This window comes from Engystomops pustulosus, chromosome 4 (assembly GCF_040894005.1).
Source record: "Engystomops pustulosus chromosome 4, aEngPut4.maternal, whole genome shotgun sequence".
Classification (NCBI taxonomy): Eukaryota; Metazoa; Chordata; class Amphibia; order Anura; family Leptodactylidae; genus Engystomops; species Engystomops pustulosus.
In genome coordinates, this window is record NC_092414.1 from 86,284,254 (window position 1) to 86,309,346 (window position 25,093).

Below are 25,093 nucleotides of genomic sequence, written 5' to 3' on the forward strand. Positions count from 1 at the left end.
TGGACTACAAAGGCCCCATCAATACAGTCTCTTTACATGCTTTGGTAACCATTGGTGAACTGTATATGGGCTTTGACTCTAAAATATGTCACATTTATTTTAACATCATCATCTTATTCTTTACAGTTTCAGAGACCAAAAGAAACATTCTTAAGAGACATGAAAGCACGTATCATCTATAACATGATATAAATGGTATATCATGCTGATATAAATGTGGTCGCAAGCGGGCCCAAAAGACTTAGTGGGTACATAAGGTGTCCCTTTCCTATATGAGAAGACTAATACTATAAACCATACTTTGTACTGAGGCCCATCAGCTTCACGTTTCTCCACTTTTTTCTACTTATCATGTGACTGTCTTATTTTATATTTCTACAATGGCCATTGACACACTTTGAAGTGTGAATAATACACAATATGCAGCTTGTTATGAATTTGGCTCTGTTGATTTCCAGGAGGCTCCTCTCCCCACTTCCTGTGAATAATCTATCATTTTTTTCAAGGACTAAAGGTTTCTCTATGGCTTTATATATAGAATCACAAGATCCTTTTCCGGTAGTTTACATAGGTTCATTATTTTTTACTTTCCATAAGGCTGTACACAAAATCTACAGTAATAACCATTGTCCTGGTGGGTTTCCAATTGTAAGTTGATATCATACATGAGTGCATACATAAAAACATTGCCACCAATTGTCATAGGGCAGTGGTGGCGAACCTATGGCACGGGTGGCAGAGGTGGCACTCAGAACCTTTTCTGCTGGCACTCGGGCCATCGCCCCAGGACAGAGTTTACCAAACACCAAATCTTCCTGCAGTCCCAGGAAACTTAAGAGAAGCGGCTCTCAGCACTATTTTAAAGCGACAAATCATCAACTGTTTGGAACTGTGGGAAAAGTGAGAAGGTTTTGACAGAACTGCATTATCTTTGGAGGGCCTCCTGCTGGACCCACCATTCTTCCTGTACAGAGAGACCCTGGAGAGAAGCTACAATGGGAGTCTGTATTTGCCCTCCTTCTTTCAACTGTATTGGTGGCCTCAGGGGGGCGATACGATTGAAAGATGTGGAAGAACAGGTAGCAGTAAGTTACTGCTTTAAATTCCATGCTGGTACTGCACAGTAAATAAGTGGATTTTTGTTGTAGGTTGGGAACTCTAAAAGGTTCACCATCACTGTCATAGGGAAATGGACATTTCTGTATGAAGCACAAACGTTATTAAAAACCAACAGTGGAAATGTATATGTTGCTTCCACATTTTGCAGGCATTGCAGCCATGGAAAAAACAGCTTTCATTATCCACTGTCCAGAAACACATTCATTCTTGCCAAACCAATAGCATTATCACTTTATTTAGTGTTTTGTTGTGTTTTTTTCTTATATTCTAGGATTAATTGTATTATTGCAACGCTCCCAGGTAAAAAATAAGTCACATTTGTGCAAAACTTGTTTTAAAAAAAGCATAGAAATATGGAATAGGTAGACACAAGTCTTCCCACAGCAGGAATAGCAGTGCTTACTGTCCTTTAAGAAGGCGGTAAGAGCCTACTTTTGGATAGTGTACATCTTGGTAAAAGATAGTCAAATGTTAGACAAAACTCTGACACCCCTGTAGAGGGGTTGCATTATTGGACTGAGAAAAGTAAGCCTTTCTAACCTGATCTGGTAATGGAGAACCGACTTAAAGACACAAATAATTTATATTATTTCTGTAAGGAAAAGTTATATAATTTTCCAATATACTTTCTGTATCAGTTCCTCACCGTTTTCTAGATCTCTGCTTGCTTTACTTCTATAGAAAGGTTCTAAATTTACTTCTAGTTGGATATAATCTGTCCATGGTGATGTGATAGACACACATGCGCATGAGCCGTTATTATCACACAACTCCTATTACTCTGTGATAATAACGGCTCATACACCTCCATGTCCATCACATCACCATGGACAGATTCTATGTACTGGAAGTAAATAGAGAAGCTTTCTATAGAGGTACAGCAAGCAGAGTTGTAGAAAACCATGATACAGAAAGTATAATGGAAAGTTGTATAACTTTTCATTACACAAATACATACTTTTTACTGAAAGTGGCCATCCCCTTTAATGTGAGGAAATGTATACCTGAAAATTGAACAGTCAAGACAGACCGCCAGTAGATCAGAAAGATTATTTGATCTACCAAAGAGCATGAGCAACTCCCACTGTTTCATTATACGCCATTTCAAAGCTGGTGGCTACTTTAGCAGGAGTACATTGGGTGTGCGTCAAACCATACACCATACTGCCTTTGTTTGGAGTGTTGTCATGAATAAGAAACTAAGAAAAAAGTACTAAAGAATAAAACATATTGCCTTTTGCAACAAATACAGGTTCTGTTTGGGGTTCACATGTGGCAGTGCGTTTTAAAACACAATACAACTTTTGAGGAGAGGAGATTTGCCTAATTACATCACTGTAATTAGGCAAATTAACATTTATGTTTACAAAATGCCGTTAACACAATGTTACTAAAAGGTTCGCCATCACTGAGCTAGGGTTACTGTACCCTGGTCTAAGAAACAGTGAAAAAAAAAGAAGAAAAAAAGTTTAAAAAGTGTAAAAAAATTTATAAAATATTAAAAGTTCAAATCACCCCCCTTTCCCTAGAACTGATATAAAATATAATAAACAGTTAAAACACATTAGGTATCACCGCGTCCCAAAATGCCTGATCTATCAAAAAATAAAATCGGCTATAACCGGCGGTGACCTCCAAAACAGGAAATAGCATGTGAAGAACAATATATATGTGTGAAGAAGACATTGCAGATGTATGGAAACATCTGCAATGTGTTCTTTACACACATATATATTGTTCTTCACATGCTATTTTGTTCGCACCGCTCCGCGCGTATCTCCCGACAAGTAAGCAGATGTGCCGAACATCTGTAATCTATTCTGCACTGTGTTCTGCACTGTGTTTTTATCTTAAATGATCCTGTGGTCGCTGTGTTCACTGTGTTCACTGTTTTTATTCTATTCTTCACTGTTCTTCACATCTGCTAACTTGTCGGGAGATAATATACGCGCGCGGAACAGTGAAGAATAGATCGCAGATGTTTGCAACTTATCAGAAGACATTATTTTTCAATTAAATAAAACATTTTATTCCCGAACCTTGGTCCCTTTGAAAAAGTCCCATTGACTTAAAAAAACGCGCGTGAAAAACGCACCGAAAACGCAAAAAAACGCGAACAAAAATGAAACAAAAACGCAGCAAAAACGTCAGTTTTTCACGCATTGCACCCTGACGTGAAACGCAACGCTAGTGTGCAAGAGGCCTAACAGTGATGTGTGCAGGATATCCGAGCCTCCCCCCCAGCCCCATGGGCTAAGCAGCTGAACTCCCCCCTCATACAGTAAATACTCAAGCATAAACCAAGGCTCCTAAAAAAAACTGGGAAAAGCTATTGAAAAAAGCCGCACTTCATTAATGAAATGTCCGTCTCATAGTGTGCGTGGCCCGAGCCAGAACGAGAAGATGGAGCCGCGGAGCTTGGGAGAGGAAGACGAAGGTGAGAATACATTTTTTTTTTTAAAGACTGATGGCGGATCTTTATATAGAGCCAGGATATCCTGATAGCACGAGACTTCGTAGAAAGTACGCGCAGTCACCCTGCGAGACGGCCGCAAAACTTCAGCGGTCTCCTCACAGAAGTCTCGCGATAAACTGCCTCACGATAGTACGCACAGCTGCCATGTGAGCCGGCGATGCGCATGCCCTAATGCTCCTGAGGGCTTTGTAATGTCACCGGCTCTCAAGAGCGAAGAAGGGAGGGTGGGGGGAGGCAGGGACAGCACTCTTCATGCCTGCTCTACTATGCTAATGCCCAAGCGCTGTGTGAATACAGAGAAGTGCCGAGTGGGTTATTAGCAAAGATAACAATCTATATTTATAATGAAATGGATGGATTATATGTTTAACCAAGATATGTGCCTGCATCAGCTCAGCTCCATGTGCAGGTTAGTGTGGGTCATAATGACAATTTCCAAGTGGTAGGTTTCCTTTAAATGCCACTGGTAGAACCTCCAGCGGAATCAATGTGGCACTAACGCCACAGGCAGCGACAATCTTTTCCAAAATGGCGGCACCCACACATCGCTGGAGTTTAAATGCCAGTGGCTACTTTGTTAGAGCCATTTTCTCTTCATTGGGTTTGCTCATCACTAATTATGACCAAGTGCCACAAAGATTCTTCATTAAGATGAATATCCAGAAAGAGGTGATGCAAAGGAGTATGGGGGTACTGTATTTGTTTATTCGCAGGGTACAGATAGGAGGTACGAAACCTAGCATGCTGTTAATTTAGAGTTTTTTGCGGATTAGTCTTAAAATACAATTGCAAAAAACTATCTATTTTCCATTAAAATTTGTAGATGTAAAGTATTGTAAGTAAAGTGAATCTTTAAAATAAAACGGCTTTGGGCAAAAGTATTATAATTATCATTGGAACGATAATCAGAAGACCAAATAAAATATTCATTTCAAGTTAATAGAAAAAAAAGGCTCTTGACAACTTGGTCAAATTCAGAGAAAAGCTTTTAGAATTTCTGTGAAAACCCTATGTAAAGATTCCAGGGAACTTTGTGTAGTTCACCGTATGTCTTTACTTATTGTTAAGACTTAATGGATTAAGAAAACATATTTCTGGCATGATAAGAACAGCTCAAATTTTAAGCAAGCATTGCTTTCATTATATGTACTATAGCATATGTCTTGCTAGGATTTTTATAGAAATATGAAGGCGTTAATTTCCTGGAAACACTTCTACTCCTATATTGAGGCTGGATAATTGTCAGCTCCATGTAATCATTAAAGGCCTTTCTATTTGGCAGTTGCATAGCTTGTATATTAAGTCTTATTGCATTTACACATGTCCTCTTGGCGTTATATATTACATGAGGCAGTATTTAAGGGACTCTGTCACCAGATTTATCCCATTAAACTACTTGCACCCTAAAGCATATCACAGAACCTCAAGCCTGAGATAATATAAAAGAATAGATTCTTATCTTTGATATGACACCAAAAAGCATGTTTTCAGGATCTGTAGAACCAAAAATAGGGGCATCTGAAGTGACACTCCATCTGCATTGTCTAAACTTGCCTTACCTAAGGCAAATATGACTTTTCTCAGCTTAGGAGGAGAATTTCTTTATAGGTAAGACATTTCATACCCTATCTGAGGGGGCTTGCAGTTTAATGGGGTAATCTGGAGCCCGGTTCCCTTTAAGCATATTCTGGTAAATTCCACAGGGATGACGCTTGGCTGGAAGAGGAGACGCTGTCACCTGCAGTCAATGGAAGTAATATTTTGGAGTCTGAAGCTGTATATAAGTATAGTTGTTATTGGCGCTATCACATGTGAGGGGGGGCTATGTACTGTATGTACGGGAGTGGACACTACTGAGAATGTGGTGCATATGGGCCTGTGCCCAGGATCTTTTACAACCCTAACTACTCCCCTGGATACTGGTAATTCATATGTATTATAACGTAACAATGTGCCTTATTTTCGGCTGTGGAAAAAGACCATGACAACTATCAAAGACTGACGTCTTTTCTGACCTGTGCAGTATGTTCCAAAATGAAGGAGCAATGGTTTTCTCTGCCGTCTATGTACAGTAAGCAATTAATTTATTAACAGAATGGCTCTGAAGAATTATATGTTTTAAAGGAGTATGCTCTTGGCTTCTCTGGTTCGCACAATTTTTTTTTTTGTCATTTCAGGATGCTTGACTTTTCTGCTACTGCCCTTTTGTACTGCTACCAGTACCTTGTAAAGAGAAAGATTTGTACATACAGAATTGGTTTCCTCCTTTATCCTTCATTATACTATATATAATCTACTCTGTTGATGTTTATAAGATCTCCATATAAATCAGAGCTGCACTGCCTCAATGACAACTTCATATAAAAGTGCATTAAAATTCCACAATTTCCCATGAATACTTAGGCCTTTTATACTTCTAGGAAAAGATAGGCTCAGGCGTATTCTTTTACTGAAGGATTTGGCCTCATTAAGCCGCTATCATTAGCAACCCCAGAACAGTAGACTCTGTGAAATCCATGCTGCATTAATCAGTTCTGGGAAGAAATTTAGAAGGGATAAATCTCAGTAGGAGGTATCAGAGTCAGACGTCTATTATCAAGAAGCCAAAATGAAAACAAGGAAGCAAGGTCCATGCTGAAAGACTGTGTTTTTCCCATAACAGAAAAACAAAAATCTCTAAGATAATTACCAACAATTTTTTTTTAATCAATTGTTAAAGTATTGAGAACAGTAAACACCCATTTCCCACTGAGGAAAAAATTATAACGTCCCATATACACTCACCGGCCACTTTATTAGGTACACCATGCTAGTAACGGGTTGGACCCCCTTTTGCCTTCAGAACTGCCTCAATTCTTCGTGGCATAGATTCAACAAGGTGCTGGAAGCATTCCTCAGAGATTTTGGTCCATATTGACATGATGGCTTCACACAGTTGCCGCAGATTTGTGGGCTGCACATCCATGATGCGAATCTCCCGTTCCACCACATCCCAAAGATGCTCTATTGGATTGAGATCTGGTGACTGTGGAGGCCATTTGAGTACAGTGAACTCATTGTCATGTTCAAGAAACCAGTCTGAGATGATTCCAGCTTTATGACATGGCGCATTATCCTGCTGAAAGTAGCCATCAGATGTTGGGTACATTGTGGTCATAAAGGGATGGACATGGTCAGCAACAATACTCAGGTAGGCTGTGGCGTTGCAACAATGCTCAGTTGGTACCAAGGGGCCCAAAGAGTGCCAAGAAAATATTCCTCTCACCATGACACCACCACCACCAGCCTGAACCGTTGATACAAGGCAGGATGGATCCATGCTTTCATGTTGTTGACGCCAAATTCTGACCCTACCATCCGAATGTCACAGCAGAAATCGAGACTCATCAGACCAGGCAACGTTTTTCCAATCTTCTACTGTCCAATTTCGATGAGCTTGTGCAAATTGTAGCCTCAGTTTCCTGTTCTTAGCTGAAAGGAGTGGCACCCGGTGTGGTCTTCTGCTGCTGTAGCCCATCTGCCTCAAAGTTCGACATACTGCGCGTTCAGAGATGCTCTTCTGCCTACCTTGGTTGTAACGGGTGGCGATTTGAGTCACTGTTGCCTTTCTATCAGCTCGAACCAGTCTGCCCATTCTCCTCTGGCATCAACAAGGCATTTCCGCCCACAGAACTGCCGCTCACTGGATGTTTTTTCTTTTTCGGACCATTCTCTGTAAACCCTAGAGATGGTTGTGCATGAAAATCCCAGTAGATCAGCAGTTTCTGAAATACTCAGACCAGCCCTTCTGGCACCAACAACCATGCCACGTTCAAAGGCACTCAAATCCCCTTTCTTCCCCATACTGATGCTCGGTTTGAACTGCAGGAGATTGTCTTGACCATGTCTACATGCCTAAATGCACTGAGTTGCCGCCATGTGATTGGCTGATTAGAAATTAAGTGTTAACGAGCAGTTGGACAGGTGTACCTAATAAAGTGGCCGGTGAGTGTATATGTATAATGATGCAGAAATATACCATATTTGTTTCCATTCAAACAAACAAAAATAAAACTCTGAAAAAAGACATTATTTTCTTACATACCATAAAAAGGACTTTTGAAATGCAGCTGCTTAGGTAATAGGCATAACGCAAAGGGGCATAGTCATCGGCTGCAACAGATTTATCAAAGCGTCAGGTGAAGGATAATAAATATGTTGTAGTATACAATTGCCTCACCTTACTTAACACCTCCAATTAGTTGGCTTAGATTATGGCAGAAAACTACCCAAAAATTCTTGTATGCTAATTCGTGCATTAGCATACTTTTTGGCAGATATCCCTTTTTTAGCAAAACAATGGTCCTTTTTACAGAGATTATGGGGCATATGTATCAGGGCCTTTGTGCCACGTCAGTGGCGTAGAAGCCCTGAAATAATTGCAAATGCTAGGTTATTGCTAGCATTTGTGATTATTTATCCCAATCCGGCACCTTCACGCCATTGGGGCGTGAAGGAGGGGGCACGGCTGGCCAAGCGGAGGGCTCGGTTACTGTTCCCAGGCCTGTGCACTTGCTGCAGCTCGGCTGTAGCGTCTATTTCAGCACATTGCAGTGCAGTGATGCAGCTTCTTGATGTATCGGGCTGCGAAAGGGCAGTGGCGGGGATATCATACAGCGGCGCACGACAATTATTCCCCTATGAGCAGATTCTAATGCTAAAAGTGTCTAAAACTATCTTCAATCTTTGACAAATGTGATTCTCAGCATTTAAGATGAAGATTTTTGGCACAGATTACACCTGAATTCTGTAATTAGTAAATCTGCTAACCTTTTTTCTGGTATGTTTCTTTTAATGTGTTGTGCATAGATGATAGCGTATATCAATATTGATTATTAACTAAGTATAATCCTTATGTAAGATAAGAAAAATATACAGTTCCTACAGGCACCCACTAGGGCCATCAGAAATTACAGGAATGTGGGTCCCCATAAAAATATGACAGAAATTGCACTTTTGTTATTCCCCATATTATAAAATACTTTACTACAGCAAATTTGAGTATTATAGATAAGAGAGGCTCACTGTGTTGGGTGTCCAATGCTCTAATTACAAATATAATAACACCAAATCAGTAACTACTTTATCTTTACTTTCGGCATTAGTTTAGGACAATAAACTGTGTCGTATGTACCGTATATACTCGAGTATAAGCTGACCAGAGTATAAGTCGAGACCCCTAATTTCAATACAAAAAACTGGGAAAACTTATTGACTCGAGTATAAGCCGAGGGTGGGAAATCCATTGGTCACAGCCCCTGTAGCATACAGCCTGCCCAGCCCCTGTAGCATACAGCCTGCCCAGCCCCTGTAGCATACAGCCTGCCCAGCCCCTGTAGCATACAGCCTGCCCAGCCCCTGTAGCATACAGCCTGCCCAGCCCCTGTAGCATACAGCCTGTACTCACCTTTCCGACATCCCCCGTAGGTTCTCTTCTGTCTCCGATACTCTGGTGCCGTCTCTTTGGATTCTTCTGCTCATCTTTGGCTCCTCGTCGCGGGGGGACCCGAAGAGGAGCGGAACTTCCTGAAGAGGAGCGGAAGAACCCGAAGAGGATCCGAAGGACCCGAGGTGGCACCGGAGCATCGGAGACAGAAGAGGACCTACGGTGACGTCAGAAAGGTGAGTTTTGACTTTATTTTTTTAGTTGACTCAAGTATGAGTCGAATTAGGGTTTTTGAGCACAAATTTTGTGCTGAAAAACTAGGCTTATTGGATTTACAACATTTTTTACTGTAATAGGAACAAGGATATATTCTGTTCACAAGTTTATCCATTGTCCTTTCCCTTCTTTTGTATCATCAGATTTTATCTTATAAACAGTTAACAGACGTGTGTTTGGCAATATACTTATCCTAATGCGAAACAGAATTAGCTAGGTCAATATTGTGTAAATCTTTAAAGGAAAACATAAATAGAACTTTTTGTACTGGATTCTAATACTTGGAACTTAGCAGGAGTATTGATTTTTGCTTCCGTTCTTTGTAATTATCGCTAATAAAAAGAAAAGGAGCTTTAAACCCTTTGACGTTCCCTATTTGCTATGTTTTAATGTATTATTATTATTATAGTCTTAGTGGAAATTCTGAATCCACTCTCTATTCATTCTAATGACCATTAGATAAGCTTTAGATTTTAATCATAATGTGAGGCTTGCAAACTGATGACATATCATTGATTTTTAGGTCCATTGGCAATGAACAGCAGAAGTGTAACTGTTTTCTCATGAGCGATCATTTTATTTAAAATCCCAAAATGAACATGAATCTTTCGACAAGGCTTGAGGCCTCTATTTGCAGACCTATATACATTGATTATGTAGTGGAGACATATGCAATTGTATGACATAGAGTATCATGCATCTCTGTGCATATACAAGACATGTTATGCATGAGACCTTTTGTCTGAGCCATATGGCCGCAAAAAGGGGCCGTATGTCCTCTGTATCCAATCCGGTTTTGCAGATCTGTTAATAGAATAAGAGGCTGGTAAATCATGTCACCAACTTGTCCCAACCACTTGTAGTATCAAATTCTGTGGGATCTAGCAACTAATATGCAAATACAGACGGCACATAGATGACACACTGTGTGTCATCCATGTTTTTCAAATGCCCATAGACTTTTATGGGAGGGCAGAGCCGCAAACATGGGCAAGAAAAGGTCCTGCTATGAGATTTTTCAGATGCGGTACTTAGGAATCCTCATCTTTATACATGAGCCCATAGCAATACATGGAAAAGCCTCAAATAAAAACCGCGTATTGCTGGAGGTAAAAAAGTTTGTGTGTATGAGGACTTAACTCAATCCTGACCTCCCACTGTCTTTTGACTATTTCAGATCCTGGGTTTGTTCCGATTGTGTGGGAAAAAATAAATAAACTGTAAAAATGTCCCTCAGGGGTCTTTAATGAAGTGATGGGGACATATAAAGTAAAAAACACACGTGTAAAATATTAATAAATATACAGGCAGTGCCTGGGTTACATACAAGATATGCTCCGTAGGTTTGCTCTTTAGTTGAATTTGTATGTAAGTCGGAATTACATATTTTATAATTGGGACCAAAAAAGAATTTGTCTAGAGGTACAGAGACAATTGGATTTTCAACATTTTTTGCTGTCATAGGAACAAGGATTATCATTAAAACGTAATTGCAGACACCTTACAGCTGACCATTGCATTGCCTGGGACTGAAGAAAGGAACACAGACATCTTCACCAGAGGTCACAGTGGCCAGAGAAGCCTGTCTGTAAGTAGTGGACCGCCTATATAGAAATGTACATGAATATTTCCCAATAAAATAAAAAAATTCCCCACTACACTATAAAAAAAAACATCACAAATTAGGGAATTATTTTATGATAGTCATTTTGAGTTAGGTTGAACATTTAAAAAATACATGCAATACATTTCAAAATAAAGTATTTTTTCCCCCAATTTTTTGAACTTTATCCCCCCCCCCCCCAAAAAAAGTGGCCCTTAAACCAAAACATTAAAACATTTAATAAAAATGCCCTGGTCATTAGAGCCTTTTCAGGCCTAGTCTTCAAGGCGATAATCTGAGTTTTCAATCAGACTATAATATTCTTTCAAAAGTGTTCTAAAATGTTTTGAAGTAAGTTCACTACAGATGCCATTATCAAAGCCCCAGAGAGTTATCACTTTTAACAAAATAGCTCAGAGAAAAGGAGGCATGAATGTGTCCATGACCACTGATTGTCCCCTGTTCAGCTTAATTTTTTTTGTACTCAAGTCAGCATTAAAATAACTACACAGTGCTTTCCCTATTGTGGCGATGTACAATATGTGGCATCTCCTCAAATCTTAACAAAAGAGCATAACAAAATATGTCATCCAGCGGGAAGTTACATTATGATGACCTTCTAGTTGTAATATCACATACATGCCAAGACTGAAACTGCAATTTAATATTTTATGTCCTCATTCCTATGATAATACAAGAGACTTATCAACTTATTTAAGTTAATTGTTATAAATATGTGATACTAAAAACATCTAATACACCTTCAGAAATACAAAACCTTGATTATCTGTCATGAGACAACTCCATATATAATAAATCAATGTCTTGGGTAAACCCAAGTCACAATAAAAAAAAAATTAAACTAAATGCTGTACTTTGAACTGGCTTCAATTAAAACGAAAAAGAAAACATTTTAAAGGACACTTACCATCAGACTGACTGAGGGTGGATTCCTATTACAGGCAGTCCACGGGTTATGTACAAGATAGGTTCCATAGGTTTGTTCTTATGAATTAGTCTGTACATCAAAAATGTATATTTTATAATTGTAGATCCAGACAAAACTTTTTTTGCCCCAGTGACAGTTGTAGTTTCAAAATTTTTTGCTGTATTTAGACAAAGATTATCAATAATACTTCATTACAGACACCTTACAGTCTGGGACTAAAGTAAAACATCCAGAGAACTTCACCAGAGGTCACAGTGGGCAGAGGGGTCGGTCGGGTCGTCTGTAAGTCGGGTGTTCTTAAGTAGGGGACCGCCTGTACTGACCTGCTCGTGTTGACAATCTGTGCTGGGGGGAGCTCATCTTCTTATATCCAGGATTGGCTGCATATCGTAAAAATAGAAGTTTTTACAAATATGTAAATAAGCTATGGGCTATTAATTTATACACCCCCACACTCTGTTCATCTTAGTCTAAACAGAGTTGAGACTTGAATAAATTGATAGCCGGCAGAGCCAACCGGTGCTCCGGTGATGTAGCCAGGAATACCTCTGGCTCATTTACATGTTTTAAAAACTTCTTATATCCAGGAATGGCCACATATTGTAGAAATAGAAGATGATCTCCCAGCACAGATTGTCAACACAAGCAGGTGAGTAATAGGAATTTATGATTAGTCAGTCTGATGGTAGATGTCCTTTAAGACTAGGCTACCTATCTAAAGTTACCTTGGTTTCCTCATTAGAGGTTACTCCTTTCAGAATGTGGTCATGCTCTTGGCACTTGTGGCAAATATCTGATATTGGCAGGGGAAGCCACTGCAGAAGGGCTATACAGGCAGTCCCCGAGATACATTATTAACAATAAAGCCTCATTGTAGACACCTGTGATAACTGTTATATCTGTTTATTGTAGTCTAGGACTAAAGTACAGTAAATTAGCAACATCCAGAGGTCCGTTTGTAACTAGGGGTCGTATGTAAGTCAGGTGTTCTTAAGTAGGGGACCGCCTGTAGATTTCAATTTTTGCACATAGAGAGGGAATATGTACATGGGCTTTATGATAAACAGTAGGCAACTTGTTAGTTTGACTGTTAAAACATTTCTTTATTGTGATAATCAAAATATTTCTAAAGGACTGCATATTGTTAGTGGTCAGCTTATAGTCTTCATCAAACACATTAATAATATAATTTTTTTCATCTTAATATTGAAGCATATTATATTCAGGGGAAGCACTTGATTGGAGACAGATGGCTCATAGACACCACTGATAAATCTCCCCTAGTAAGTGTGTTCAATGCTTTTTCATTGTGACAATTCTCATTGACATCTGATGACAACTTCATGTCAGTAGCACCTTTAGAAATATATTTAACTAGAAAATTAGTGATTTGTTTAATACTTTTTTTTTACCTGCTGCATGAAGAAGAAAGGGTAATATACTAAACTGATGGGAAGTAGGATTGTTTTCTTTGTTCAGTGAATCTTAAGTACATGACTAAAAGCTTGCAGTGATGAGAGAAAATAATGTAATATGAGGCATTGCTAAGTACTGACACACACTGTATGGCCACACTCTTACAATTACACCAATAGGTTGTTTCCAAGAAAATGGGAGTGCTAGTTGAAGTGTTAGTGGAAATTCCAAGAACATGTTTGAACTTTTAGGCAAACACAAAAGTACTCCTAGAAATTGTGGTACTGTAATTGTAGGGAAAATTCTGTGTATTTGGGATTGTGAGGGGAAAACTTTCTCCATATGTCTAATGTTTTAACTTGCAAATCATTGCTTAAAAAGAAAAATCTTCCCCAAATGTGGAATCAGCTTGTTGTAGCATAATATTGAATAATATTATCTAATTAACAATCCCTGAAAATACAATCACTAATCCTTAATATTAGCTAGAATTCTTTTTTTGTTTTTGGTCAGGTACCTTAACAATGTCCTTTTAAAATAAATAAATAAATAAAAAAATGACCATTCATTAAAGGGGTGAAAATCTACTACCAGGATTAAGGATTGTAAACTAAGCATACTGAGATATTGGTGTATTCCTCCTCTGGCATCATCTGCTCATCTTTAAGCTCTCTATGCCTTTGTTTTTAAGAAACATAGGCTTTAAAAATTATACAAATGAGCTGGAGGGGCTACAACTTCATTCACATCTATGGAGCCTGGAGCCCCTCAGGCTCATTTGGATAATTTTAAAAGCCTTTTCTTTTGTATAACCAGGGCATAAAATGCTAAAAGAAGAGCAGGCTACACACCGCATGTAAGTGTACTTGGTTTACCATCCTAGATCCTGGTGGTAAATATCCTTTAACTACTGCAAATTGAGATACAGGGCAAAATGACTGATACGTTTCTTTAGTGCAGTGGTCCTCAGCAGTTCCGGAGTCTCAGTTCTGTGGGTCACAAGAGAAGTCTGAAGCACTTAACATATCCACTGGCACTTGACAATATTCCATTCATATTCTACATGCCAAACCATGCCATTTTGAATGTTATCATTTCTTACATTTCTTATTAAATATTTATTTGGTGTTGCTAGAAAATGTGATACACTTAATAAATATCTCATTATGATGTGTGGCTCTTGAGTCACAAAAAGGTTTGTAAACTGTGGTTAATGTAATGTTTACATGGAGGCATCCTCTGACACACTGACCACATGAAATGATTTATTCACACATTCATCACATAGATGAGGGCATTCACCGACACATTCATCACATGCAAGAAGTCACTCATACACACATTAAAGGAAATCTACCATTAAAATCCATCATGATAAACCAGGGACACTCACTCATAGATCCAGGCATCATGACTGTGATCTTCTTATATTTGTTAACCATGGGCTCCTTCCTTCTAAAATCAACGTCTTCCTTCTAAAATTAAAGTCTTCCTTCTAAAATCAAAATCTTCTTTCAAATGAATCTTGAATTTTGTTTCTAGGTGCCATGGATCCAGAGATATTCAGGTTTAAAGTGAGAATATCAGGTGATATTTGTATGTATCTCCCAAAGGCAGTTTAACAGTTAATATCTCCTGACACATAGAAACACAGATTTAGATTTATATAAAAGAGGAGAATCTCTTCTTTCATAGGAAAAAAAGAAGTGAGGTTCTATGTGTCACAGATCCAGAGATACAGCCCCCTGTAGTGTACTCCCCCCCTCCAGATTCTTAGCCAGCAGCTACAGGGAGAATTTGCTGCACACAGGAGCTGCTGCACCTCACAGATAATGGAAATATTCACTTTATATGTTACATTCTGAGAAGGGATGATATCAGCTAATATTGTTTTTAACCCTTCTCTATGCAGAACTACTTAAGAACACAATTACTCTCTTATTGCCTTTTATTTTCTGATAGTTTTGGGGTTTTTTTGCAAAAATTGACTGATGAACATTCGATCCTCTTCGCCTAATGTCACTACATATTAACACTGTGACCCAGAACATGTCCATAAAGTTATATCTAACACCAAAAACACACACATGTTCTGGAATATAGTTTTTATTTCACACCATCCTCCATTATTTACACCAATGTTATAACGTTCTCACTTAAATTCTTATGAACCGCGGAGGGTTCTGTTATTGTGTGGCTAATACAATGGTGCACATCTAAATTTTATTATCTCATTAGCTATTGATATATAGTTATTTATTTGGGTTACCATTATGTAAGGGAACATACAATAATAGCTCTGTGTGACGCTCACACAGTTTGACTTAACGTTCCCTGTATGATCTCCTCACATCTTACTGTTTTAGGAAAGTATATTTTCTTTATATAAGTATCTGGATTTGTACATATTTTAGAGGAAATTTTGAATGTTAATTGCCAAATGCATCGCCTGGTTGTCTGCTTTCAAAATTCTATAGGTTTTATGGCGCCTTTACTTTTTGTTCTGTTTTATTGATATATTTTGCAGGTTGTGACTGTCTTAAATTTTGTAGCTGAAAAGCAGATATTTAGTTATTAAAGTTTTAGTGATATTAAGTGGATTTATTTTTGTGAACATGTCAATATGGGACATTTGTGAACTTTACATCTGTTACACTTAGGAGATGTAAAGGGAAATAATTTCTGTTTGGAGCACATTTTTTGCCATCAAAGTTCAAATTTTAAGTATTTTTTATAAAATGTTTCACTTTGGAGCCTTCATGCAATTTTGATTCAATGTCTATAAACTCTTTAATGCAATTTTGAAAATGGGGCAAGTGTCTCCTTTCAGAAATTATGTGGTTTGTTGGCTTTACTTTAATTCTTTTTGCTGTAATTACAGCATTATTTTATTTTTAAACCTCAAAATTGTAAAAATTGCCCTGGTCAATAACTCGACAAAATATCCAGAAATGGCGGGGCGGTGGAAGGGTTAATACCCCTTTGTTGAATTCCCGATGCTTATCATCTATCTCCTGTCTATATATCTATCTGTCTAGTTATCTATCTCCTATAATCTGACCATTTATATATCACGCTTTTTCTCTATCTATTTTTCAATCTATTTCTCTTCTACTGTGTTTATCTCTCATCTATCTACTGTCTAGAAATAGAAATCTCTATCATCTTTCATATTTATCTTATGTCATAATTATAATTAATAATTCCTTTATTTATATAGCGCACACAGATACTGCAGCGCTGCACAGAGCTTGCCTTATCAGTCCCTAACCCCATGGGGCTCACAATCTATTCAACCTACCAGTGATTTTTTTGCAGTGTGGGAGGAAACCGGAGCAAACACAGAGAGAACATACAAACTCTTTGCAGATGTTGACCAGCGTTGCAAGGCTGTAGTGCTAACCACTGAGCCACCGTGCTGCCCATCAATCTCCCAATCATCTATCTATCTCCTATAAAATTCTCCCATATTACAGATTGTTTTACCATACTAAAGGGAGCCTCTTACTGACTGTGACTGGTCATAAAATAGTTTTATTTTGGGGCCCCACTTTTAGTTTTGCCCAGGGCCCCACTTTGTCTAGAACCGGCCCTGAATGTCTCACCATTCTCCCCTGCTTCCTTAGCACAGACAATACAGCAGTGCTGAGGGAGCAGCGGGAGGATGAGATAGTGTAACAGCCTGTGAAGCTACAGCCTTCTGGCTCATAAACACATTTTTAAAAGATGCCTTTAGAAGGAAGGGGGCCATTCATAACAAATATAGGAGGATTACCATAGTCATAGTGCCTGGATCTATGAGTAAGTGCCCTTGGTTTTTCATGTTTGATTTTGATGGTAAATATACTTTAACCACACTCTTTAACACATTGATCACGTAGTTGACGGCACATATTCATTACATACACACGGACATTAATACATACATTTCACACATAGCAGAGTTGGTCACATGCTGTCAGTTAATGTATGTATGTAATAACTGCTGAAGTATAATATGTAATTTTGCTGCTCTAATGTTATGCAGCTTTTACCTTTAACAACATATGAGAAGTTACAGAAATGTTAGTTCAACAATTCCCTAATTTATTCAAACAAGTCTCTCATCAGAACAGCTAAACTGCTACCCGAAATTAGATCAAAAGACATTGGAGAAAATTTAATATGACTTAACGACCCGATTCTGACGTGCACAGCTACAATCTGAAACTTCTGCCTCATTTATTATCACTGGTGCATGTATAGTACTGCCAGGCACCAAATATATTCTGTCTGTGCACCGTATTTAAAGGGAACCTGTCACCAAGAGACCCATTTTTAGCACTCCCCCAGTCCCCACAGAGCATAGTACATACACTGCCAAAGTGTTTTTGTATAAAAAATTGGTTTTACAGAAAAAAAGATATGTTATATTGTACCTTTCATTAGCATCTGCTGTGTGACTAGGCAGTTGCCAAAAGGGAGGGAAAGGAGCAGCCCCCCCCCACCCTTGGGGAACAGCTACTCCATGTGACCTTTTCAAATATATGAAAACACCCATCACTTGGGTGGTCCCGCGATCCATATCGCGTATCGCGGGGTCACCCGTGCCTCTCGCTCCCCGCCTGCACGCCGCAAGCGCAACTTACGAGTCCCGGCTCCAGTCCTGGCCTCTTCAGTTCCGGCTGCCGCTGCTCCTCCATCCTTGGCCGTGCGCGCGCATCCCCGGCTCCTAGGGCGCGCGCGCACCAACTTCTGCAGATTTAAAGGGCTAGCGCACCGCTAATTGGCGCTGGCCATTTCAGGTAAACTATTTATTCCTGCCTCTTCCTGTGATCCCTGCCGGATCTTTGTGCCCTTTGCCTTGGAGAAAGCTTTGTTTATGCCGTGTGCTGTTTATGTGATTTCCCGTTGTAACCCTGGTTCTGCTTTTGACTTTGCTCCTGGTGGTACCACGCCGCAGCAAGACCAACCGGCTTTGCGGCGGGCTCTGGTGAAAACCGGGTATCACTTAGACTCCGGTCCCAGGTTGTGGCTTGTGTCATCGTCCGCAGTGGTCCAGAGGATCCACAACCTCGATCCTTGACAATCAGCTGTAAAGTGTCTGTAATGAAGCTTTATTAATAATCCTTGGTCCCAATACAACAAAATAATTTTGAAACTCCAATTGTCACTGGAGCGAAAATAATTTTGGTCTGGATCTACAAAAGTATACAGTTTCGACTTACATACAAATTCAACTTATACTGCCTGTATAGCCAAATTGTGAACATTGTCAGATGCAGTCAAATCAAACCAGAGTCAGAATACCAGAGAAATAACATCCCTGGTGGGTGGAGTGGCTGATACGTTGACAGATTTCTAGCAGGGTAAAACCTTCATCAACAGATCAAGTTGTGAATATGAATTTCTCTTTAAAATAGGCAAATCCCATGTACTTGATGTAGTAAATTTGCAACAATACTTAACTTTTTGCTTCTGTTTTCATGTTTCATATAATTTCATTATATTATAATAATGTATCCATACAAAACAGAATATATCGAACATACATTCTGGTTTTGAGTTTTTATTAAGTGAACATTAAGGGGGGATTTACCAAAGTTTACCAGAAAACTGGCATGCAAGCCTTGATATAGTCATTTGGGTGCAGAGCCCCCTTACACTAATTCCATGCAAAGGGGGTTGTCATGTGTCATTGATATATCCTATGTGGCAGGAAAGGCAGGGATTACATCAAGTGTGTTAAATCCCCCGCAGGTCAACAATAGTACCAAAGGCATGATGTGATGGTGGTGATGTACTGTAGAGACTGATTTGCTATTAAATATACACCAAATATTACATTTAGTCACAATCTGTTTTATTTAATAAGTACAGACTTTGTATTGATAATTAAAAACATGAATTCCACTAAACTATTGTATAAACCCTATGCAACACAGGGTCATGGAACAGACAAGTGACACAGACAAAGACAGTGGGCCCTGAGGCTAAATCCATTTCCCAGCTGTCCCTACCTGAATGTCTCATGTAGCCCTCAATTGTAAGTGACAACTGGTTGAGATTCCATTCCTGCCCCATAGTGCAAAACACAGAGACGAAGACAAGACAAATTAAACACAGAAGAGTAGTCTCCAGAGCCAGGTCACAACAAAGAGACACTTACACCATACAGAATTGCAAGGCAGAACAACAGTCTGAAAACAGGCAAAAGGTCATAATACAGGGATCAGAGGAAACAGCACCTAGAAACAAGGAGCACACTACAAATCTAAGTTTATAACAAGCACTAAACTGAATGTGTGTGTAATTTATGTGAAGCCAGTGTCTGGGTCCCAGGAAAGATTGGAGCAGAGTTCTGTCACTCTTAGCGTTTTACCTGTTTATAAACCAAAGCAGATCTGCAGAGTAATGGGTGAGGTGCTAATCAGTGCAGCTAGCAAACATAAACTACTGTTCACACTAAAAATCTCAGTGTAAAACAGAAAGAAAAAATACAATGCAATATTATAGAGAATTGGCACAGTACTACATTTTATAGTTTTATTACAAAATAGTTTATAGACATAGGGAATTTTTAATAGCAGATAAATGCCTTGTAATGAATTGTTATTATCACCTAATGGATCTTCATAAACACCTCCTTCAGGCTATAGCAGTGTAGCCAAGCATTAGCTGCATAGCAGGTATAGAATTCACGAGACTCTGTTCACTCTTGTGACCTTAAATGATCCCTGTGAAGTGAATGGTGCAGCTTGGGAGGGTGATGTGTATCCAGCTGTCACAGACCAGGTGGGTTCAGCCAAATGATTGTGTTAACACGGTTTTAATTTAACAGGCATGCCTTTCAGATATTCAGGCATAAACACTGAACATATACAATTCCAGGAAAGTTGTTGATCTGCCCTCTGCTGTGAGGTCTTAAATTCAGGCAGTGTAAATTCATGTTATGAAATAGATGTTGACCCTAATGTAAATGGAACTGTGCAATTGCTATTCAGATGGAATGCTGGATAAAAGCTGTGCTCCTATCACTTTACATACTAAGGTAACAGAAGTTGATTCTCCAACTTTGTTACCCACAAGTATCAAATATTAGTTTTATAGCCCTGTGTTACACTGAATATGACCCTATGAACCCAGCTGAATGAGTGTTATGCATTCATGTGATTTTATAGGTAGTTACATAGTATTTATACAGTAAAAAATATGTGTTTGAAACAAAATAGTTCAGCAGGATTTTTTTTGTATTTTCTGGTCCCTTAGCATAATGTTCCATGTATGACTTGATCACCTTTTAACCAGCATTATGGAATATAAAAAAAGCATTAGAACAAGGTTATTTTGCATTTGGTGCCCACAGATCGAAAAGAGGATGTACCAAATCCGATAGAGGTACAACTTTTGGCACTCCTAAGATCACAAGCAAAGTTCACAAGAATGGGGGTCCTGTTCTCATTTATTGACTGAAGAGGCAGGTCAAGTATATATCTGGAATTTACCAAGCACAATTACACATCCTTTATATAGTCCCCTGAGTAAATTATAGTACATATAGCACAAGGAAAGGAGATTGTCAAGTAAACGTAGCAGAGGTCAGATACACAGAATAGGAAAAATAATGGACAAGTTTTATAAGACTGAAATTTACCAGCATTATCTGGTCGAACATGTAAGAGTGAGGGTGCGTTCACATCTTGCAGTTAAAACTGCATCGCAATTAGTTTTGGGTTGGTATTTAGGTGGTATAAAAAGTGAAAGACATCAAATCAACAGGTGAATGACATTTGTGGAACAGTTTTCTCCTTCAAAATCAAATTCACCCATTCAGTTTATGTCTTTCACCTGTGAAATTGACAAAACTGCACCTAAAACCACCTCAAAACTAATTGCGATGCAGTTTTAACTGCAACGTGTGAACGCACCCTGAAATAGATGCTGCCTACCCAGATTTTCCCAAAGAACTGATTCTGAAAGGCAGCTGTAGATCAAAAGCTGCCGAGAGTGATTTTCAAGCACAAAAGCCTGAAAGATCTAATTCAGGCTATCCTGACCGTATTCCTCCCTTGAAGGAGGGGTCAGTGGACCCTCAACTAAAGATGTTTTATCTGCTTTTATTAAAGAGGACCTGTTGCCCCCAAAAACGGCAAAAAAAGTAAGCAGCTCCTGGTGTTAAAACAGATGCAGCAATGTTAGACTGCTAGCGTTATCGGAAACGTCTAATAATGCTAGCAAAGACTGCTGCGCTGTACACTGCATACGCCGAACCGCTCTCAAAGCAGTCCGGCGTACTCATGAGGGGGGCGGGTTTAGGGCATGATGCGCGGCAGTCACCGCTGACCTATGGAGCAAGTGGGGCGGTCCGGGGAAGAGGCAGTGTCTTGGACAGCCCACTCATGAATACACCAGACCGCTTTGAGAGCAAGCAGTGTAACACTGCTGCGTCTGTTTTAGCTCTAGAAGCTGCTCATTTTAGTAAGCAGCTCCTAGTGCCATTTTTGAGGGTGACAGGTCCTCTTTAAATGAGAGGGTAATGGAAAATAAAAACTGAAGAAGACTGGAATGTCTTCTGTTCTCCTTCTGTTCCCCATTACCCTCAACGTATGGGAGATTACCTTTGGTACACTTCTGTTATTAATTGCAAAAAAAATGGGGTCGCTGCACAATTTTTTCTGCTATTTGATAACAGAAGGTGAAACATAACCTGCCAAATGCAAGTGTACAGATACAGTCACTGTATCTCTACTGTATCCATATAAAATTCAGTGGGCTGGCAAATGATGGCTGGCTGATGGATGGCTGAGTGCTCACAGAATGCACCTGTCAGAACTCGCAAATTGTACTGATGGGATCAGGTTTCAGGCTTCTTGCTGTAAAACACCCAGAGCTGCCTATGATTGACAGTTCCATTTCTGATAGGGGGAAAGGTGGGTGTGTCTTTGCACGGTTTGAGTGATGGACGGCTGAGCTAGTCAGTGCTGGAGGTAGTGTCCTTTTCTGCCTTTTATTATGCCCAGCCCTTCATTAGGTGCTGGTTATTGCAGCACAGATATTGTCTATCTGTGTATCTAGTGCTCTTGCCATTGTGTTTCTTGTTATTCTGTGTATTGACTTCTGCTTTGCATACTAACCATTCTATTTGCTATGCGAATCTGTACCTTTGCCGTCTTGGTTTTGACCCGCTTTGTTTGACTCCGCTTGTCTGTCTGTATCTGTTGTTTGTCCCTCAGTATCGTTTATCTCCTAATGTGACCCCACCTTCCTGTCTGTATTGTGTCGGTTTCTGTTACCAGTGTGAACACTGACCTATATCTGTATTCCGGTTACCTGTCCGCTCCACCATCCAGAAGCTGCCAGACGAAGTAGGTTTTCCTGTCTTCTTGTAGGGTCACTCAGGGACCATCAGTTAGGTTCCTGATAGTGGGTTCGCCCTTGTCAGGGCGGGTTATCTGCTTTAGGCGGGGCCTTAGCCCACAGGGACATCACAGGGTGAGTTCGCCACCACCTACCTAGTCTGACAACTAGCGCCAAGCCTGGTTGTGGTTGCGCGGTTTGCTGGGAAGGTGCTGACAGCACCCCCCTGGTCTCTGGGTACTGCAAGTATATACAGCAGCATATGGTGCATGTATGCAGTACATATGAAACACACAGTTTATACGTTCACATAGACTTCAGTATGGTTTAGGAACAGAAATACTGGAGAAAATAAGACATGCATCGGAATGAATGTGGCTCTATGCTACCCATATGAAAACTATACAGTACTGGTAGCATACGGCCGTTTTCATATGTTTGTATGAAAGAGGTCTTATTATGAACCAGATAAATCATACTGGATAATTTATCTGAAATAGTTTAGAGCTGTGGAGTTAGACTTTAGACCAGCTATTAGTTGGTCTAGTTTACGTCTGAATTTTCTAGTGGTCAGACTGAACTTTCTGATGCACAGACGGCATTTTCTGGCGCCTGGGGTAAGGCCACACACCATTTTAGACAAATAGGAAAAGTGCCCAAAAATGCTCGAACACATGTAGCCCACTGCATTTCAGTCATAAATTGCTTCAAAATTCTGGAGTAAACATATTGTTAAATGTCCCCCATTTTCTTTATTCCTGACATGTTCTTAATTTAATTGTTGGGGCTCATTTGTTCAGGCATAGTTTTTGAAATTAGGGAACTGAAGGAATATAAAAATCACCTGTATTTAATGTTTTTTACAAAAATATATGTATATATAATCTGTGTTATCCATAAGCCAACTCGGTATAGGCATTAGATGGTATAAGCCCCTGACTGGACCGAGCAAATAGCCTGACACTTCTAATGCACTGCAGTACATGGTTATTACAGTGTATTAGTATGAACTAGTGATCACCTGATATGATAGTATTTTAAAAATAGTATTGTAATATAGGTGATACCTATCTATTAAATTATAAAAATGGTTATTCCCAGTGGTGAACTCCGTAACAGAAAAATGCGCTCAAATTACCGAATCGCCCCTTTTTTTTGCAGTTTAGTAACACATATAAAATGTAATGTATAAAACTGATCTAAAGGTTGTACAGTACCGAAAATGGTAGAAATAAAAACATCAGCTCATTCCGGAAAAAATGACACCTTTGCCAACTCGGTACTCCGAAGTATGAAAAAGTTATTGGAGTCAGATTATGGTAAAAGTAGTATTTTCTGGGGTACAAAAGGTTTACATTTTTTATAAAATCTATTAACACCTCATAAATCCTATATAAATTTTGTATTACTGTTATTGTACTAAACCAAAGAATATACTGTATTATAGATGCCATTTGGAATGTACAGTGAAAAAACGTAAAAACAGAGCCCACAAGAAAATGGCGCGAATGTGGTTTCTTGTCAATATTGAATGATATTTCCACTTCCAAGTACACGGCATGGAATATAAAATACTGTCACTAGGCGTACAATTTGTTATGCTGAAAACAAGCCCTCATACAGCTCTGTACACGGAAAAATAAAAAAGTTATTGATTTTTGAAAGCGGAGAGCGATAAACAGAAAGTAAAATGGAAAAAGCCAATGAGTGGCAAGGGGTTAATTGCCCCCTATACCAGAATAAAAAGTTTACAAATTCTCTGGGCTAAAGGTTTATGGTACATTTTGGCTGCATTTGGAGACACAATCCAAAGACTCCACTCGTGATCACATATTTTGGTAACATTGTGTTTCCAACATATAAACTAAACTCGAAGTAAGTGCAATCTTACCTCAACATGTGATCACAGGTGGTGCCTTTAGATTTTGTTTCATAACGCAAGCAAAATGCCATTTGTGAACGTGGCCCCAGGGGCTCTACAAACACGTCATGGCACCTGAAAACTATTCTCCCCTACAAAAGCTCAATGGTGCTCCTTCCCTTCTGCATCCCACCATGTGCCCTGACAGCCGGTTACATCCACATGTGGGCGCGTCCTCTTACTCAGAATAAACTGTAGAATATATTCCTAGATGCATTTCCTAATTTTATTCAGTTAATGTGGGTAAATTTTGCAGCTAAATGAACGTATTAATGATAAATATTAGTGAATTCCAAATCCAAACTTCATTTTGTTTGTATTTCTGTAAAATACATAAAGGGTTAACAAGCTTCCTACCTGCTGTTTTGAATAGTTTGAGGGATGAAGTTAATAGAACGGGCTGATATGCGAGGGGTTTCTATTAACAGAACTTTCAAAACCCCTATAGAAATAAAATGGTCCCTAAAATACTGCTGTTTGATGTGTGACCTTTCTAGCGTCGTAATAAAACAAAAGGACACTTCTAAGATGATGCCAACACAAAGCTGAGATATGGTAAATGTTAATTAGTC

At 39.2% G+C, this 25,093-nt stretch overlaps 1 long non-coding RNA gene across 3 annotated transcripts in view; it reads left to right on the plus strand.

The window, feature by feature from the left end:
- Positions 1-25,093, plus strand: part of LOC140126755 (uncharacterized) — a 55,380-nt gene that overhangs the window by 9,040 nt on the left and 21,247 nt on the right. The window contains exon 2 of one of the 3 annotated variants that reach the window (XR_011854893.1): positions 10,761-10,884. The exons of the other annotated variants lie outside the window; for them this stretch is intronic. This is a non-coding gene — a long non-coding RNA (uncharacterized lncRNA). The remainder of the gene's footprint in view (positions 1-10,760; positions 10,885-25,093) is intronic. 3 annotated transcript variants of the gene reach the window in all.